The sequence below is a fragment of the Callorhinus ursinus genome, unplaced genomic scaffold (genome assembly GCF_003265705.2).
Source record: "Callorhinus ursinus isolate GAN/ISIS: 27379988/994484 unplaced genomic scaffold, GSC_fseal_2.0 scaffold85, whole genome shotgun sequence".
NCBI classification, from domain to species: domain Eukaryota; kingdom Metazoa; phylum Chordata; class Mammalia; order Carnivora; family Otariidae; genus Callorhinus; species Callorhinus ursinus.
Window position 1 is genome coordinate 3,226,363 of NW_027397147.1, and position 13,328 is coordinate 3,239,690.

Here is a 13,328-nt window from a genome sequence, read left to right on the forward strand (position 1 = left end):
TTAATGATATAACACAACAAAAGTTCACTCCCCGGAATTGAAGAAGATGGGAGGGGCTACACAGATTCCCCTGGAGGGTGTACTGTTCTAGATGATCAAAGCCTGGTTGAGGGGACATCACACCAGACCAGCCTCTCCCAAGGAGTGAAATCTACAGATTGCAATTCATTTTTATTGACAATAACATTTCGCAAAATTTAACTGTTTTCGGGTCCTAAATGCAGGTCCGTGTCTGAACGTGAGTTAATAAAATGAAATGGGGGTTGGGGAGGGTGGTTGAAAATAAAAACAAAACAGCTGTGGGGGTAGGATTATTTGGAAGGCAAGTAAAAATGAAAACGCCCCTGGCAAATTAGTTCTAAAATTTTCCAGCCCTGGGTACCTCTTTCTAAATGCTACTTCCCAACAGAAAGCCCTTCAGGTAGAATGCTAAGGCTTACCAATGGTTTACTTTTTTATTTCCAACCCGTAGGTGATTCAAAAGTAAAATAGTAGTACATGATTTGGTACCAGGGAGGCCCACAAACAGTGAGGTGCCAGTTTTCCTGGGTGGAATTAATAATCTGGGACTAACAAGAAAGGGATCTTGCAAGTAATAGAGCCTTATAATGGTAATAAGTGGAGGTGGAGCATAATCTTCTCTCCATTGCAACTCAATAACGCGCAAAGCAGGTACACCGTTCAATGTATTGTGACAAAAGCTGACACCCTGAAACGTAATCCTTTTAAGTATGAATATTCTCTGAAAGCACCCCTCCCCCAATGCGCATGTGTACGTTGGTCTAAATCTGAGCAATCATGTTCATAAACTTTTTTAGAAAGGGTCACCAGAAGGTTAGGGAAAGGGCTACCAAACTAACCATTTTGGTTAATCCACTCCAGTTCTCCAACCAACATCACCTTTCATGCAGTTTTCTGATCCCAAGGGGGGCAGGGGAGATCAAAGAAGCAAGGCCTCTGGTGGGCAGAGAGAACAAATGGAAACTGGAAGAGAAGTACCCGAAGATATTTCACCCGAGGAAAGCTAGGATTCTTCCTACTTAAATAATAAATGCCCAAATTTCCTAAGATTCCAGATTGCTAAAGGATACGAAGGCATTCCGGCTTTGGAAGAAGATTCACGTTAGATATGGAATGTTGAGTACCCACATGGGATCCAGGATCCACAGCCACCATGGTGCTCCTGGACACCTTTGCTTCTCTGTTCACTGGAGGTCACACAGCCTCACCATCACAGCCCAAGAAGGACGTGACCCCCTGGCTTTTCTTCCTTTTCTTTCCCCACCCGTCGAAAGCAATCCTATTCTTCTTGCTTAATGGAATGATTCCCAACCACAGCAACAGGACTGAATGGAAAAGGAATTTCTGACGCCCTCCCAGATGCTAAAATAACTTCAAGGATGGACATTTAATTCACATATGTGCCAGTGGGGTGAAAGTCGAGGGTGATTTGCACTCACTATCTCTGCTCTTCAGCCTTCTCTTCCTCCCACTCACCACTTCTGAAACTGTTCTCATCACAGTCTCCACCTGGAACTCTTCTCATCACGGTCACCGATGACCTCCTTTTTGCGCCGAGGGACACATCTTGATTTATTGACTCTGTGGGACATTTATGATCACTCTTTTATTTTCCAGTTCTTTTCTCCTGCAGAATCCATGACGTCCCGTCCTTGTCCCTCTGACTGCTCTTTTCGCTTCTCTTTCCTTCTTCCTCCTTCCTTTTGCCCTTCTCTTTCCTTTCCGCCACCCCTTAGATGTTCCCATTTGTCAGAATTCCACCAGCCTTCTATTCTCTCTACAGTCATTGATGTAGCTTTAAATACCACCATCATGCCGCTGATGCCTTATCTTCTGTCTCCAGTTCAGGTATCACTTCTGAGGTCCTAGGCTGGTGTCCAACTGACTCTCAAGTATCACCTGGTTGCCAGATATATTCCTTAAACTCAACATGTCCGACACTGGGCTTACTATCCTTCCCTAAGTCTATTCTCCCTCTAGTTTTCTTCCCCTCAGGCAGAGGTTCCAGAGTCCACCAGTTACCCAACCTTGAAACATGGGAGTCATCCTGAACTCCTCCCTCCCCTTCACTCACCACATCCAACCGGCCACAGGCTGCGGTGAGTTTACCTGTGAAATCACTTGTGAATTGCATGACCACTGTCTCTTGTTCCTTATGCTCATAATCTCTCTAGTTGCCATGTCTTGCCTCTGCTGTACTATAAACTCCATGAGGTCTGTCTTTAGCTTGGTCTGTCTTGTTCCCCATTTTATCCCCAGGACCTAGGATAGTGCTTAGGCACAAAGTAGGTGCTCAGAATGTATTTGTTGAATTGATGGACAGCCCCTGCCTTGAACAGGTTATGCTCCCTCTATTCTCTCTCTCTTTATATCCATGGTTCATAGGATTGCTGGATTACCGTTCCAATGGTAGATAACCTCCAAGATGGTTCCCAGCGATTCTTGGCTTCTTATGTTCATGCCCTTATATAATTTCCTCCCCTGACGCTTGGGCTGGGCCTAGTGAATCACTTCAAATGCGTTGAATGTGCCAAAAAAAGTGATAGAATGTCACTTCTAAGATTAGGTGACGGAAAGACTCTGGCTTCCATTCTGCATGCCTTTTCTTGCTTGCTCTCTCTGAGGGAAGACAGCTACTATGCTGTGAGCTGTCCAGTGGAAAGACCCACATGGCAAGGAACTGAGGAAGACCCTCCAGGCAACAGCCAGCAAGGAGACCTGCCAACAACGGCGTGAGTGAGCTGGGAATAAGATTCTTCCTCACTTGAGCCATCAGATGAAACTGTAATCCCGGCCAACACCTTGCCTGCAGCCTTGTGGAAGACCCTGATCCACAGAAACTGTAAGATAATAAATACTGATTGCCTTAAGCTGCTAAATTCCACAGTGATTTGTTCTGTAAATATAGATAACTAATATGTGACCTCAGGCTTAATTTCAAATTGCAAGCTCTAAAACCCTCTAATAACCTATGTTAACTGTGGTATATTCATGCTATGAATACTCTGGAGTGGTTAAGAGACACTAAGTCCATCTATACTGACGTGAAAAGGCTTTCAAGACGTTGGATTTTAAAAGGCAAGGTGTAGAGTAATACTTACCGTAGGGTTTCACTCATGTAAAAGAAAAAAAAATCCAACACAACACACAATATATTGTCTATAGCTACATGTAAGTATATGTAAATGCATGTAAGATGCAAAATAATTCTGGAGGTAAACATATCCACAGATAGTAGTCGTTACCTCGGGGTGGTTAAGAAGGACTTAAACTCTGTCTATAGTTTTTGGGAAAATTTAACTCTAAGAATGTATTTATGTATAGCTTTTATAATGAAAAGGGTAAATATTACTCTAAAAAGGAAGGAAACAGGCATGAAGTTTAGTTGTTCAAAATGGAAATTTCTTTTAATTATAAAAGCTTAGTCCAATAAAACTCAAGTAATACAGACTGTATAAAATAAAAAGATGAAAGTCCATGATAACTCCATCTCCCCAGTTAACCATTACGAACAGTTTGTTCTATATTCTTCCATACTTTTCTCTAAACCTAATGAATAAAAATGGGATCCTATTTCACTTACTGTTCTGTAGCCTGATTTTTTTCCTACTACCCTTATATCGTGGGCATCTCTCTATACTCATACATATGGAACTATTAATTTCTTTTGCATATGCTTTACTACTGTATATCTTAAGGCGTTAGCACAATGCTCAAAGCTTGGCAGTTACTCAAAAAATATCCATTGAGTGTGTTCATTTATGTAGTCACTACATACATGGACAGTTGGTTTGATTCTGCAATAGGACATCTTTTTATACTAGTATGATTATTTCCTTGAGATGAATTACTAAAGATGAAGTCACAGAGTCAAAAGGGCTGTCCTAAAATCTTGAAACATGTTGCCAAATCTCTCTGCATTTAGGGTCTACGATATTACATTCCTACCCATCGGTGTGCACAAGGGCCTGTGTCCCCCATGCCCCCAGGAGTGTGGGATATAATTCGTCTCTGACATAAGGTTGCCATGGCTCCTCAACTCTCAGTATTGTACTGGGGAGCTGGAGACCAGGCACAATGCACCGAGCCTACCCGGTGCACTTGGGAAATCAATGTAAATGAAGAGAGCAATAGGGCCCCAGCAGGAGAGAGAAGGCACAGTCAAATTAGGTGATTCGAGGAGCATTTAATAAAGGGACTCTTCCCAAAGGAGGGTAGGGTATCACACCATCATGGGCATCCTCAAGGACTAAGTAGAGCAGGCTCTGTTATCACCCTAGGCTGGCAGATGCCGGCAGGGAGGGGCCAAGTGGAGGTGGAGGAAGCTGCCTGGCAAGAGCTGTCCTAAGGCACCTAGGGATCCCAAAGGGAGGAAGCTGGCGATTTTTTTTTTTTTTTTAAGATTTTGTATTTATCTATTAGAGAGAGAGCATGAGCAGAGGGGAGGGGGCAGAGGGAAAGGGAGAAGCAGGCTCCCCGCCGAGCAGGTAGCCAACGTGGGACTCGATCCCAGGACCCCGGGATCGTGACCTGAGCCGAAGGCAGATGCTTAACCGACTGAGCCACCCAGGCGCCTGGAAGCTGACGACTTAATACCCTAACCTCACTCTCCTTCTCTCGCCCTCCGCAGTCACCTCCTGGGACTCCCTCTGGGTCAAAACCAATGGGAAGCCAGAGGGCAAGGGAGCCCTTTGAATCATCTGTACACTTGGTCTTCCAAGGCCTAAAGCATACAGCATATAGTAAATGCTCAATACATGTGTCATTGGGTGTAACGCTCACAGCAATTCTTCAAGGCAGGCGCTTACGTTTCAGTGGGGGAAACTGAGGCTCAGAGAGATGAACTGACTTGCCCAAGGTCACACCAGTTTTTGAGGGCTCCTGAGCTCTGTGCCCTTCAGGGCTACGGGGCTTGGCTCTGACGGCAAGTAGGCTGCAGCACAAACCTGTTGTCAGATGTTGAAAATCCCCAACACGGTGAAGCTGTGGATCCCAACTCTCCTGCAGCCTCTGTGACACGTGAGGTGGTAGCTCAGGTGCAGTGCGGTAGACGAGTCCCCGGCCACGCCGGCCACGCCAGCCCTGGAGGCGCACCTGGGAGAGGCTAAAAGACTGTGGCCACAGCTGCTCCAGTTCTGGCCCCTGCTCTGTCCCACACCAGCTCTGTAACTTTGGGCAGCCTCCTTCGTGTCTCCTGGTCTTGTTTCTCCCTCTGGAAAATGAGATAATCCTGGTTCTTGCCTCAGGGACTGTTGGGAGGGCTTCGCGCATGACAGCGGGGAGTGCCCAGCTCAATCTTATCGCGCCCACTCTGACTCACAGAAGCCTGCTGCCTCCTGGCCTCGCTCCCCTAGAAGAGCTCCTGAGGTACCGTCTCTCCTTAGTGAGACTCTGCTCCCCAAAGCTAGAGGCGTCTTGTCCAGGGCCGTAAAGAGCCAAGCATTCAGTACTTCTGGCTTTGCGGGCCATACATCTCTGTCGTCTTCCCAGGACAAAAGCAGCCAGGGACCATCTATCAGCGTGGGTGTGTCTGCATTCCAATAAATATTTATGGACACTGATATCAGAATTTCATGTCACAAAATAATATTTTTTGGATTCTTTTTCAATGACTTAAAATTTCAAAGATCACTCTTAGTTTGCGGGCCGTACAGAAACACGCGGCGGGGCGCCTGGGTGGCTCAGCCAGTTAAGTGTCTGCCTTCGGCTCAGGTTATGATCCCAGGGTCCTGGGATCGAGTCATACATCGGACTCCTTGCTCAGCGGGGAGCCTGCTTCTCCCTGTCCCTCGGCCTGCCGCTCCCCCCTCCAACACTTGTGCTTTCTCTCAAATAAATAAAAGTAAAAAAAAAAAGGCAGCAAGCCAGGTTTAGCCATTAGTCCAGAATTAGGCAACCCCTAGTGGCACAGCCGACCCCCTAGCAGCGCCCCTGAAACCTGACTTTCTTCTGTGTTCGACACTGAGAGTCAGGCCTGACAACAAACGCCACCCACTCGGGTTAAGATAAATCTACCACGAGCCTGTGTGATCCAGCTTCTGGCACTTGGCTCCCTGGTGCTGGGATCTTCAACCCTCTGACCTTTTCCCAGTTCTTCCAAGGCGCCAACTCCTTCCCTGCCTCACGGCTTCCAGAAGGGCGCTTCCCCCTGTCCTGAAGGCACCTGCCCACTGCGCGATCGTGGGACTGCACCTGTCTTCCTTCCCACTGTACTTTCAAGGCCCGACATAGTGCCTAGCATACAGTGAGTGCTCAATAAATGTGCATCATACTTAACCCCATCACAGCGCCTCGACGTAGGTGCCTACGTACCGAGGGGGAAACCCGAGGCTCAGAGAGACGACTTAACGTGCTCAGGGTCACACAGCTGGTTTTGGAGGCTTCAGCGTGCCATGCTCTCTGTTGCCCCCAGAAATCTCCAAATGCCTCATATTCTGGTGCCGCCGTCAACCATCTGGCGACCTTGGGCGGGTCACTCGGTCTCTCTGTGTCTCAGTTTCCTTGTCAGTAAAATGGGCATGCTAATAATAACAAGGCCTTTCTCACTGGGTTGTTACGAGGATTGAATGAGTTCCGTAGAGCAGCAGTGCGCAGAAATGTGCCCGGCATTAGTCCTTGTCAGCATGAAGCTCTCAGCTGTGAAGGAGACTTAGGTCTGGGCAAAAGCAATGGCTTCGTCCTTCAGCCCTGCGGTGACGCTGCCCCCAGAGACCTTGAGGGGGCACAGGCTCTACCGCCCTTGGTGCCGAGGGCCCTTGGAGGAGAGGCCCCCCCCCCCGCATTTCTAGTGAAAAGCAGGACCTCTCAGACTTGGAGGTAAGGCTACCCTGGCTTCGTTGGGGTTAAGTCCAACCAGAACGTGTTTATTTTCCCCTGTGTCTGGAAGGGCCTCTCTGGTCTCCATGGCAACGTGATTTCCTGTCCTGGTTTCCCTTGGACGAGATACCTGCTGAATGCAGAGGCGTCTGGGCTAAAGCTTGGGGCGGAGGCCAGGGTTGAGGCAGGCCATTTTGACTGCCTCCCCCACGCCGGCCGGGTGGGCCGCCCAGCAAGGGCCCATGTCACAAGAGCTTTTGTTTACCGGCCCAGACATCCAGCTTGAGGGTGACGTCATGGAATCCAACCCGGAATCCTTGCTACGCCCCATTTTCTCTCTGTCTTCCTTTTTGAGGGTTTTGTTTCCTCCTGTGGCTAAGGACACAGAGACTCACACGCATCCCCGGTTTGCGAAGAGTATTTCTAAGTCCCCCTAATCACAGGTCATACCCTGAGTCTGGAAGTTTCACTAAGGGTCATTCATTCATTTATTCATTCATTCATTTATCCTTTCTTTCTTTTTTTTTTTTTTAGTAGTTTTTTTCATTCAACAAACACTTGAGTACTGGATTAAATGCTAGAACTGTGATGGAACTGAAGAAAGGAGCAGAGTAGACTGGGTCTTTAGTCTTGAGGAGCCTGTCCACTGGAGAGTGGGGACAGGCATGTGGATGGCTACACACTATCCAGTATGCCTCATGCCTTGACACAGGGCTCTGCAGGGCGCTGTGGAACCCCAACGGGAAGCTCGGCCTCTGCCGCCTGCCTGCATTCAGATTCAGCTCCTAAACTCCATGGCCTAGGGCGAACCCTGAGCCTGGGCCTGAGCCTTGGTCTTCTCATCTGTAAAATACGGAGAGGCACTTGGGGGCATGACATAGCATGGTGATTAGGAGTCTGCCTTCTGACGTGGCACTGACTGGTTCAAGCTCTCAACTCTACCACTTAGCAGCTCTGTGTCCTTGGGCAAGTTAGTTAACCTCTCTGTTCAGTGGGGACTGTCCTAGCACCTGATGCACAGGGCTGCTTGAGGTTTAAATGAGTGAGTGCACACACCTAGGGCAGTACTCTTAGATCTGTTGTATTATTGCCACTACCTCAAGTGACCCCGGGAACCCAGAAGGAGGGAGACGCTCAGTCTTCGTGGAGAGTTGGAGGTTGAGCAGTGAGAGAGGCCTTACCAGAGGAGGTAACATCTAGAGAATTAGCTACTTAACATCTATACCTCCCCCTACTTCCCTGAGGTCAGGGATCACATCTGCATTATTTCCCCATCTAATTCCCACCTCCAAGCACAGTCCGTGGAGTAGGAGATCAGTGAAAATGTGAACAACTGAATGGCCAAAGGGTAAGTCTAACCTCCTTGTCATGCATACTATTTGACTAACACCCACTGTGATGGTTAATTTTTACGTGTCAACATGACTGGGCCACAGGGTGTCTAGATATTTAGTTAAATATTAGTTCTGGAGGTGTCTATGAGAGTGTTTCTGGATGTAATTACCATTGGAATTGGTAGACTGCGTAAAGCAGATTGCTCGACCTGGTGTGGGTGGGCCTCATCTAATCTGTTGAAGGCCTGAACAGACTAACAGGCTGAGGGCGCCTGGGTGGCTCAGTTGGTTAGGCGACTGCCTTCGGCTCAGGTCATGATCCTGGAGTCCCTGGGTCGAGTCCCGCATCGGGCTCCCTGCTCAGCAGAAAGTCTGCTTCGCCCTCTGACACTCCCCCATCTCATGTGCTCTCTCTCTCTCTCATTCTCTCTCTCTCAAATAAATAAATAAAATCTTAAAAAAAAAAAAAGAATAACAGGCTGAATAAGAAAGGATTTTCTTTCTCTGCCTGACTGTATTCAAGCTGGGACATTAGTCTTCTGCCTTCAGACTCAGACTCAGGCTGGGATTTATACTACTGTCTCTCCTGGGTCTCAGGCCTTTGGACTCGGACTAGAACAATTCTGGACTAGAACAATACCATTGGTTCTCCTGGGTTTGGATGTCTCATCCTCCATAATCATGTGAGTCGATTCCTTATCATAAACTTCTTAATCTATACATCCTATTAGTTCTGTTTTTCTGAAGAACACTGACCGATACATCCATTGTTCACTTAATGTAATTTCTGGAAATTCTTCCTAGCCCACCACCCTAGTCTCTAGTTGTAACAAACCTTAAGATGCCATGGGTTTATAGGCTGTCCCAACTTTCTTGGACATCCTTCTTTCCTTTCCTAGCAGATGGAACGCTACTCATTCATTTACTCATTTACTCACATTTATTCAAAATAACAACTGTGATCATCAGAGCAATAGTGTGTGGGATGCAATGAAATAAACTGTAAAGGAAGTCATGCTGTCCCTTCAGCACACTTTCTACATCCTCTCTGACCTTGTGAAACGCCTTGAGGCCTTGATCCTCACTCAGGTCCAGGGAGGCAGGAAAAGGGAGAATCCTGATTGATAAAAACCAATTCGGAATATTTCATCTTTTATGTCAGTGATTCAGAAATCTAGACCTATGTCAATCCAAGTATGGCATTTTCTCAGAGAAAAGGATTGGTTTAAGGATGGGCAATGACCCGACTCAGTCTACTGAGGCCCAGTGAGTTAGACAAGGGCTCACAATGTGCAAGATACATATGTCTCTCCTCTTCCACACACTGTTAGGTGAGGAAGTGAGGCCAGCACTGAAGCTGTTTTCTCTACAAGCCTGTGAACGAAATCTCGGTGGGACTGAGCCAAGGCAAGTGAGGCAGGAGCCGCTGGATCCAATCAGACTTGAAGTCTACTCTAATCTGGACTCTTTCTTGGATTTGATTAGTTTCCACATTCTTTAAGTCAGTTGGAGGTATGTTTTCTGGTAAAAAACAAAGACAAAAACCCAGGAGCATCCTAACTGGTATAAACATGTAGCCTGGAGACCAAACTAGCCATCAAGAGGCAACATAGGATCTTCCCAGAAGAGTAACGTGACTAGATTGAATGCTTTAAAAAGAGCCCTCTGGTGGCAGTGAGGAAAGTGAACGGGGTTTTAAGAGTCAAGGCAGGGCCATGCCGTAGGATGTCTGGTGTGGGCATGGACCAAGGACAGTGAAGGTGACACTAGGACTGGAAGCTAAAATATACACATTGATGAGGATTATTCCTCAGACTCCAAATGCTCTGAGACTGTGGGACTGTGTGACAGGCCAGGAGAAAATTTGGGAATATTTTTTCATTCATCCAACACGTTTGTTTGAGCTCTTCTGTTTCAGCACCGTGCTAGGTGCTGGGGATAGAGCAGTGAATGAGACAGACACAAATTGCCGCCCTTGTAGAGCCAACATCTTAGTGGAGGAACGGACGATAGTGAAAATGAATAGGTACACATATAAAATTGGTTATATGGTGCAGCAGGGAGTCTGCTTCTCCCTCTCTCTCTGTGCGTGCGCGCTCTCTCTCCCTCTCTCTCTCGCATACGTGCACTCTCCAATAAATAAATCTTTAAAAAACTTTTTTTTAAATTTGTGATATGGTGATCCGTCCTGTGAAGAAAAATTTTAAAAAGGGAAAAGAAATAACGAGTTGGAAGGGAAATTATTTAGGGGCGCCTGGGCGGCTCAGTCGTTAAGCATCTGCCTTCAGCTCGGGTCATGATCCCAGGGTCCTGGGATCGAGACCAGCATGGGGCTCCCTGCTCAGCAGGGAGTCTGCTTCTCCCTCTCCCTCTCCCCATGCTTGTATTCCCTTTCTCGCTGTGTCTCTCTGTCAAATAAAGAAATAAATCTTAAAAAAAAGGAAGGGAAATTATTTAGCCAGAGTTTCCTAATCCATGCCCCTCAAAAGTAGAGGTTTTTCTCAACAAAAAGCCTTGAGTACCTTTCCGTATTCTGTGGCTGACTAGGGACACAAAGGTAATTACTATTATGATAAAATAACCCAAATATTTATTGGGTGCCGACTGTATGAAAACCCAAAGCATTGTTCTAATCTGTTCACAAATATTATTTTACTTAGTCTCCATTTTATAGATAAGGGAACCAAAAGCCAATAATGAAAAGTAAGCCACCCAAGATGGCATAGTGACATTAGTTCTGGACCTGGGTCCATTCAACAGCATCCTGTTTTCCGTTTTGATTGTATGATGCTAACTGAGTAGGGTCCAAAGTCCCGTTTCTCAGCAGCTACTAGCGGTAATATTAGAAAAGACAAGGAAAGAGAAAATGAATTCATTATGAAGGCTCTGTGTGCCTAGATGAGTCAAATCTTTCAAAGGTATCCATGAGAGGAAGTATAAAGGTTTTTAAAGGGTGAAGATAGGGGCACGTGGGTGGCTCAGTCAGTTAAGTGGTGGACTCTTGATTTCAGCTCAGGTCATGATCTCAGGGTTGTGAGATCGAGCCCCACGTGGGACTCGGCAAAGAGCATGGAGTCTGCTTGAGATTCTCTCTCTCCCTCTGCCCCTCCTCACCCCTCACTCTCACTGTGTGTGTCTCTCTCTAAAAATAAAGTATTTAAAAATAAAGGGTAAAGGGGCGCCTGAGTGGCTCAGTCGTTAAGCACCTGCCTTCGGCTCAGGTCATGATCCCAGGGTCCTGGGATCGAGTCCCACATCAGGCTCCCTTGTTTGGCGGGAAGCCTGCTCTCCTCTTCCACTCCCCCTGCTTGTGTTCCTGCTCTTGTTCTCTCTCTCTCTGTCAAATAAATAAATAAAATCTTTAAAATAAATAAATAAAGGGTAAAGATGTTACAGGATTTCTTTTTCTTAAGACCAAGAGCCAAGGCTCTTGGTCACACTGCTTCAAAGGAGGAAGAGGTAGACCAGATGAAGAGTGGTGGGCACCAAAGCCAAGCTTATTGAGTGACAGTACAAAGCTACCAAAGAGGGAGGAGACCCAAGGAGGTGGCCACCAGAGTTTCTAAGTCTAGGGGTTTTTATGGGCTTGTGGGTGGGTTGTTTTAATCTGATTAACCCTTCATGCGCCTGTCATCCAATCAAGTTTTTGCCATCTGTCATGAGGGAAAGGGTAGAGGGCTCCTTCCAGGGCAGTGTAAAATCCTTTTAAGGGTGGTTTCCTCTTCGGGTGGGGTGGGGGAGGCTTGTCCCTCCCTGCCTTTCTTCCAACTCTCCATCATCAAAGATAGTTAAGGCTGACCTCAAGAAGCCGCTAGCCTTTTCACCACAATTCTTGCTTATCTCTATCTCTGTGGCCCCCACATTTCCCCATTGAGCACCTATAGTCATCGCCTCCAGGGGCTGCCTGGGGTTTGTGGGAGGACAGGAACAGACACAGAAGGTAAAGAGCTTTGGAACTTGGAGCACTGAGTCAACCAGATTTCAGCGAAAGGACTCCTTGTTCCTTTCTCAAACAAACAAATATTGTTATGGAAACCACTTGGGGGCAAAAGATTCAAGGGCAAAAAGAGCAAAGGGTGCTTTGTGGATACCCTTACTTGGGGCCACTTCACTCCTCTCTCACTCACATGTTTGTTTGTTTTTTTTTTATTGTGAGTTAAATTGTTGGAATGCTATTTTAATTGTATACATAATACTTGAATGGATTCTCCTTTTAAAAAAGAATTAGGGTACTTGGGTGGCTCAGTCAGTTGAGTGTCTGCCTTCGGCTCTGGTCATGATCCTAGGGTCCTGGGATCCAGTCCCGCATCAGGCTCCCTGCTCAGGGAGAGGCTGTTTCTCCCTCTGCCTCTGCCCCTCCCCACTACTCATGTGTTTTCTCTCTCTCTCAAAAATAAATAAATCTTTTTAAAAAATTAAAAAAAGAATTAAAATGTGACAGATAAAGCTAAAGTCCCCTTTGGTCTCCATCATCAATCCTGAACCTCTTTTCCCTGCCCGTGTTCAGGGTGTTTGGAGTATATCCTTCTAGATGTTTCTCTAAACAGATCCTTTTCTATAGAATTTATATACTGTTTGCTATGTGCTTTTTTTTTAAATTACACAAATAGTGTCATACTGTACATGTAATTCTGTAATTTCCACTCTTTATTTAAGAGGTAGTCAACCCTAGGGGCACCTGGGTGGCTCAGTCAGCTAAGCCTCTGACTCTTGATTTAGGCTCAGGTCATGATCTCAGGGTCATGAAATCAAACCCCAAGTTGGACTCCATGCTCAGTGGGGAGTCTGCTTGAGATTCTCTCTCCCTTTGCCCCTCCGCCCCCATGCTTTTTTTCTCTCTCTCGCAAATAAATAAATAAATATAAAAAAAAAAGAAGTAGTCAACCCTAGATATCTAACACCTCACCAGGAATTGTTCTTCGTGAAGACCCAGGGAAGAAAACTAATATTTATCACAGTTTCAATAGGTGCCAGACACTGCAGTGAACCTTTTATTGCAAATCCTACAGGTCTCAAATTTTAGTCAAAGCTATATTTACCTGAGGGTAAATTGGTAAATACATTCCCAACTGCTGTATATTTAAAATAATAATTTAATAATAATAGTACTATGAAAAAGTAATAAACATACTCTGACGATAGCAAGGTAATTTAGTG